Below are 7328 nucleotides of genomic sequence, written 5' to 3'. Positions count from 1 at the left end.
TCATCTTGTTTTTTTATTCTTCCTATAACCTGCATTCTGATCACTTTCTTACATGATGGAATTTTCTTTGGGGATCAATAAAGTATCTATCTATCTATCTATTTATCTATTCAAAAAGTAAACACATACTGTATGTATATCACTCAGATCCTTTTCATCATCATATCTGAATGCAGGTCATCTCTAAAAAAAAATAATAATAATTTGCCATGCCTATATTTTAGATCTCCATAATCATCTTCCTCTATCTCCCTCCATCTATGAAGAATGCTTCCATTGACCTCTCTGTGCTAAGAAAAGCCGCGCTGGTGCGCTACATCCTCTTTAAGAAGAATTATAGTCAGTGGCCCTTTTCACCCCCGAGGTAGTCTGACCCAGTTCCTCCTGAAAGAACTACAGAGGAACCTATTTCTCTCCTTCTTTCTTTTCAGCCATTTTCTCTATCTTTTCTCTTCTCGCTCTCTATACCGACGTAATTAAGCGATTAGACACTAAACCGTAATGTGCCAACAGGGCAATGCACCTAGAGATTCTGAGAAAGGCTTTAATGCACTGCGGGTCTTCTAATGATATCAGCGCATTTACAAAACAATGTTAGAGACACCTTAGAGAGGGCTAAGTAGAAGGTAGAGGAAAGAGTGAGACTGAAAGAAAGAGATGGATAGTGAGCGAAAGAGAGAGAGAGAGAAAACAGGGTCATATTCTCCTCAAACTAAGAAATGAAAGTTTACCTAAAAGCTACATTTTCAAGGCTTACAGAAGAAAATAAACAGTAAAATTTAGGATTTGTGCGAGACGACGGACCAGACGTCCTTGAAAAAGTGAAGCCTTGGCGCTACACCCCTTTCAACTTTCACGAAGATCAATGCAAAGAGCATTTTAGGACTGCACGAAGTACTAGGTGTGGCTGACAACTAGTTACAAATGATTTTCGGCGACTGCCAGCACCCTGACGTTTCTTAGCCAGAAATAACAGAGTGATGAACTAAACGTTTAACACGGCATTTTGTATATTTTGGCCGAAGTACATCTTTCGAAAAAATAGCACGGAAAAGCTTTGTACAAGTTACTATTAGTTGCTTTTTAAACATGTAATGTATGTTCCAGTAAACCACATTACTAAGGGGTTTTATACCCGAGCGCTAACTAAATTCTCAATTCTCAGTTTTGATGTTTTGGCTGTAAGGTAAATAACAGGTTTGTATTAATGTCTTCCTTCTAGTAGGTTATTGATATTACAGTATATTAATAACTTTCAATTATTACTTTTATTACAAATACCTTTTATTATTACTGCGAAAGGCTGCAAAGTGCCTAAAAATACAATTCAACTGGTTGTTTATGTAAAACCTCAGCAGCAACCTCGTTTCCCCTCTCGTCCGTTTCAACCACTTCATCATCTCTCATCATCTGCACCGGTTTCTCATTAGTTTATGCCTTAAGATAGATGCGTTTTATGCTTGCTGATTCGTAGGTCACTGTGTGGTTTAAGAATTCCTATTAGGTGCAGGGACTGGACTGAAAAGGAGAGACATTAAAGACCTTTGGGAGGCCTGGAGAACTATTCCTCAAGACCACATTAAAAATTCAGGAAAGTCTGACTCTTTAGAAGCAAAATATGAACTTATTAGGGGTGACTCAAGACTTCTGAACAGTACTGTAATTAAAAACGGATATTTCAAAAACATCATGTGTTATTCTTTAATGAATAAAAAAACATTTGAGGACACGGTCTAACAGGAAAATAAACTACTCCAGGGTCTTAACCAGCTCTGTGCAAGCCACACATCACGTTAAAGGGCGGTTTGTTATTTTGAGCAGTCCACTCCGTGCACAGCAAAACAGCAAGGAAAGCTCACACCTCCTGTTAAAACTTCAGCTTTTAAGGCTTTAAACAAGCTTAAACAAGAATTTGAACAAGTATGAACCTGGAAAATGATAAAACAAGGTCTGCTTTCTAGGGATTTTTTGTTTGTTTGTTTTTTAGCCCTGTAACTTTTTTTTTTTACTTTAAACATTACATTAGCTAAGATTATAGACTAATGTAATCTTTTTAAAAAATCACAAAAACACTCTTCCTGTGCTGCTTTAAGACTCTTAATACACTGTAGTGATGTTAATTCGGTAACGTTGCAGATGTTTTTCAAAAAATTATTCAAGCAAATGACGTCAAAACAAGGTTGGCTACATGACCATGGGATAACGCTACACAAATGCCCCAATACGATATCGCAGGAACGACTTAAATAAACAATATGAATACCAAACCGATGGCCTACGCAAGAATCGAACTCTGGTTGCTGTGGCTAAAGTATTGAGTGTTTATCACAGGACCACTAGGGAACACGCTGCTGATGTGCATGCATAACAACAAGCCCGATAAAAATACCAGACAACAGCAATTTACCAGAATATTGCATTAACGAGCAGCCAAAAAGTTAAAAAAACAACAACAACAACACTGCTTCGTGATGCAGTTTGGACACCGTGCAAGCATCATATTACAGTAGAGTGATGTGAGATTAAGATGCACCTCATGGTAATATTTTCGAAAGGAAATGAGAAAGAGAGGTAACTTTACAACACTTAGAGCTAAGTGACATAAGATACACACACTGCATGCAGGAAGCCTGTCGTGTCCGTTCCAATCGCTGATCGGAATTCTAAACCCTGTTAGAATCTTAAGGGACACCATGGATGTTGTGATGAATATAAATGGAGGTCAATCGGCATAAATGCTCCAAATAAAGGTTACTATTCCAATGTTTTGAGGTCGTACAGTATGTGCAAAGTTCATTTGTGTGCGTCATTCATTCAATGTTCTCTCAATGTCGTTTTATCATCAAGTCGTTCTAACTTTTAAAAGCAATGGACGTCATAGCAACGTCATTACAACTATATTACAACACGAATTGAAATGAATTAACTAACCAAATTTAACACATACAAACAGTGTATTCAAAACGTTCTGCTTTTAAATCCCATGTACATTAGATATTAATTCACTCTAAAATATACATTAAAAAAAGAGGCAAAATGAACTGACATAAAGGGTGTATTCATTTTAAATTTAGAGTTTTTCCGAAGTAATGTACACTATAGCCTATGTTTTAGTGACTTCTGTCACATATCATTAAGTTCTACTTGAACAATAGACATGCATGCTATCTAGAGAAGCAACCCTATGCAGTCTTTCTAATATATAGGGTTTTTGCATATATATTATAAAGAGTATAAAATTTCCTGCACTCTGGCTGGAGAATTTATTTTAATTAACTTTTAGAAATAACATAAGTTTTCTACATAATCTCCGTGTTTTTTAGTACACTTTGTCTATCTGTTAACAAGCTCTTATATTTCCTCATTAAAAGATGTTTTAGGCTAGCTGCGAGCCATGAATACACCGCTGTCTTCACTTCTTCATTAGAAGTGACTCTTCATCCTCGTAGGCTGCTTTCAGGGGAAAGATCAGGACTATAGAGAGTGTGGATGTTTGTCAATATATGTGGATGTGGACGGGTGTCTGGCTCCTTGTTAGAGACTAACACTTGTGCGGCGGTCCTTGAACTTCTTTATCCATTCATACGCACTTCTTTGTGACAAAACACTTTCTCCATTCTGCACACAAGTCTTCGATAAATAACGGCACCAGGTAAACCGCAAAAAAAACTAACCACTGCATGCTGCTTTTCTTTCGTGCAAAACACAAGTGGGACATCCATTTGAAAAAAAAAACTGATGCAAGACGTTTAGACCTGCACAGCACTGACTCGGGTGACAGAAAACGTTGATAAGTCCAACAGAAGTTTTATTATAACCAGAGTGCGGATAATTTTTGACTCTCCCCTAGTATTATCAATCAATCAATCTAATTATTCAACCTAAATTGTTTGTCTTTCGTCTACTCCTGTTGAGGGGTCTCGCCGTCGACGCAACCCTACTATTTTATCCGTGCTGGAGACCGGCACTGCATCTGCAGCGTCTGGGGTAATTATTCAATCTATATAATTTAGTTATTTGCTGTTAATTAATTAGACAGTGCTTTAAATAGACGCCTTAAACACTGGCTTCATCCCAAATTGAATATTCCTGTACTGATTAGTACGTCAATGCAGAGCGCTGTGCCAGTCAGACATACTTCTCACTCGGTCACTTATCATCTATACAGGTCACAGGTGCCTGGAGCCTATCCCAGGAGACTTAGGGCACGAGGATGGTTGGGGTGCCAATCCATCACAGGGTACACGTACACACTACAGGCAATTTGGGAACACCAATTAGCTTAGTCTGCATGTCTTTAGAGTGTTGGAGGAAACCGGAGTACTTGGAGGAAACCCAACAAGCATGGGAGGAACATGCAAACTTCACACACACACACTGACCCCGAGGTTCCGGGAGTTGACCCAGAACCCACCAAGCCAGATACTACTCAATGCCCCATCACTGAGACTAATCTCAGGTAGGGCGTGGCACCATGTAAGGAAAAGACGATTCTAGTTGTAAGTCTGATGTGGAGATGCACATGAACCAGACAGGCGCATCTAGACGATCAAGCTCAACTTTATTCGCCTGCGAATCGACTCCCCTGATCGACTCACCTGAAGGAGTCGTAAAGAAGGAACCGACTCCACGAACCACCCATCTGTATAGGAAATGCAGTTTTCCCTCCAGAAAGCAACATCTCAGCATCCAGAAATGTTGCCCCTCAATGACAAGACAACGTGTAAACAAACCTGGGCGCGCGCGCGATCCCGCCGTCTTCTTTATTGCGCTTTCGGAGATGAAAAAATGTCGGATTCCTGAGATGATGCCAAAAACATCTTCATATGTTGTTCACATGATTCATGCCTGCTGTGCTGAGGGAAACCTGTCAGAATACAAAAAAAATAAAAATAAAAATGTTTATCACAGCAGCTCATATTTTCACCTCGGTTTATGAATAAGACTATAAATAAGCGCATTTGTAATGGCATGCATGAGTAACCGCACATACTAATTAAGCGCATAAATAAAGCGAGATGGCGCTCAAATCCCTCTCTAAGTGCACTACACAATGTGTAAAATAATACCCCGTACTCCCTATGAAGTGCACTGTATGTCCATTTGAGATGCACCCCGTGTCATGGCTAACCATGTGCCGTGCGCCCCGGTGTCCCCCCCCCCAAAAAAAAAATAAAAATGCATGCTCGGTGATCCCTGCGCCATTTAGGGCTCTGTGCGATCAGACAGGTTCCTCTCTGTCCACCCATGTCTTATTGATCACGGCTGTACCTCAGAGGATGCTGAGCTGGACGCCTCCATCCGCACGCGCTGCTCCGGCATCTCTCGCGCTCGCTCTTTTTTTTTTTTTTTTTTTTGCTGCAGCCTCCGTTACCCTCACATCCTCCGTTCATGCAGCATCCCTCTCTCTTTTGCCCCGTGTTTACACAACAGTAAGCGCTGTAGATTTAACCAGGACAACCCTCCCAAACACACCCTCCTTCCCTCCTTCCCTCCCTCCCTCACTCACTGTCACCTGGTCACGTGCACCAGACGATGCATTCCTCTCTCTCTCTCTCTCTCTCACACATACACGTATATACGTCAACGCGTGAGGATCCGCTTCTGACAAAAATCCTGCGTCGTGACGTCACTAATTAAATGGGGCCATTATTAATTAATTAATTATTAATTAATAAATGACTATTTCACAGCTTTTCTTGCCAATCCTAGGAATATCAAAGCTTAATAAGTGTTTATTTAAATGCACAAACATTGCATCATAAATTATAAATAAATTAATTTAATTAATGCGTTAAAGCCCCGCCTACTTTATTATCATAATGTACGTGATAAGCTTGTTTTCTGACTTGAATTCAGCTCTGTAGTTAATCAGAATGTTAAATTATTGGCACATTTTCTTTAAATGGTACACATACCCGATATGGACAAAAGTATTTGGAGAAACCTGAAAAACGTTTCTTCCAAATACATATACTTCAATATGGAGTTGGTCCACCTTTTGCAGCTATAACAGCTCCCACTCTTCTTGGAAGGCTGTCCACAAGAGTTTGGAGTGTTTCTGTGGAAATTTGTGCCTATTCATTCTGGGGAGCATTTTAGAGGTCAGGCACCGATGTTGGACGAAAAGGTCTGGTTCTCTATCTCCGTTCTAGTTCATTTCAACGGTGCTTGATGGGATTGAGGTCAAGGCTTTGTGTTAGGGCCAGTCAAGTTCTTTTACACCAAACTCATCAAACTGAATCGAATAGAAAAGTACCTTCCCCAAACTTTTGCCATTAAGTTGGAAGCATAGCATTGTCCAAGATGTCTTGGTATGCTGAAGCATTGAGTGTGCCCTTCACTGGAGATAGTCGGCCTGATTGATACTACTGAATAATTAGCAGGTCTGGCCAAATACCTATGTCCATATAATGTATTTAAAAGCCATTTATACGTCAAATAGAAGTTAAGAAACAAACATATTTGTTGCATAATGACGTAGTGTTTAACTTTGTATATAAAATTTCTAGCCTTTTCCAGGAAGCTAGAAACAAAGCCATCTCTGGGTTAAACACCTTAATGTCTGAGTAACTTTAAAACTAATTCTACAACCTACTGTGATATAACACCATTATAGGGTTCAGAAGTATATGTGTGCAATACGACCTACTAAGTGCAATATTTCTGTGCAATAATTATTGCACTGCAGAAATCCTTCTCCCCCTCCCCCGTGTTATCAGCACTTTGGGTCATTGTTTTTATGTGAGTACTATTTTATTAGTTATTAACTAGTTTTATATGACTTTTATGTTGGGTAGCATCACCTTTTTTATGTCACTAGTTTTATTAGTTAATGATCTGTTTTATATGTGTATTTTGTCTTGCTGTTTTTAAGGGGTTGTCTTTACTTTGTGTCAGCTAAGACGGGTATTTTAGAATTGCATTCAATTTTGTAATGACAATACAGCAAACCTAGAACATTAAGGATAAACCAATCTGAAGAAATTTTTACTTATATTAAAAAAATATTATATATATATATATATATATATACAAAAAATTCTTCTTAATAATTTTACTGACATTTATATGCTATGAATCTAGCGATCAAGCTGAATTTCAAGAACTTAACAATATTTAAGATTTTCTTTCTATGAACTTTAAGGATCTTCATAATACCTATTGCTCGTTAATATGAGCTAAGTTGGCAATATTTCAAAGAGAAAGTTAAATGCATAAATGAAATTGGGAGGTGGCAATTCATCGCATGGCGCGTGCACACACACACACACTAAGTGCAATTTGGGAATGCCAATTAGCCTAATCAGCATGTCTTTAATCTGTGG

This window comes from Clarias gariepinus, chromosome 9, assembly GCF_024256425.1.
Source record: "Clarias gariepinus isolate MV-2021 ecotype Netherlands chromosome 9, CGAR_prim_01v2, whole genome shotgun sequence".
Lineage (NCBI taxonomy): Eukaryota > Metazoa > Chordata > Actinopteri > Siluriformes > Clariidae > Clarias > Clarias gariepinus.
The sequence above is the reverse complement of the archived record's forward strand: the minus strand, read 5'-3'. Positions refer to the sequence as shown.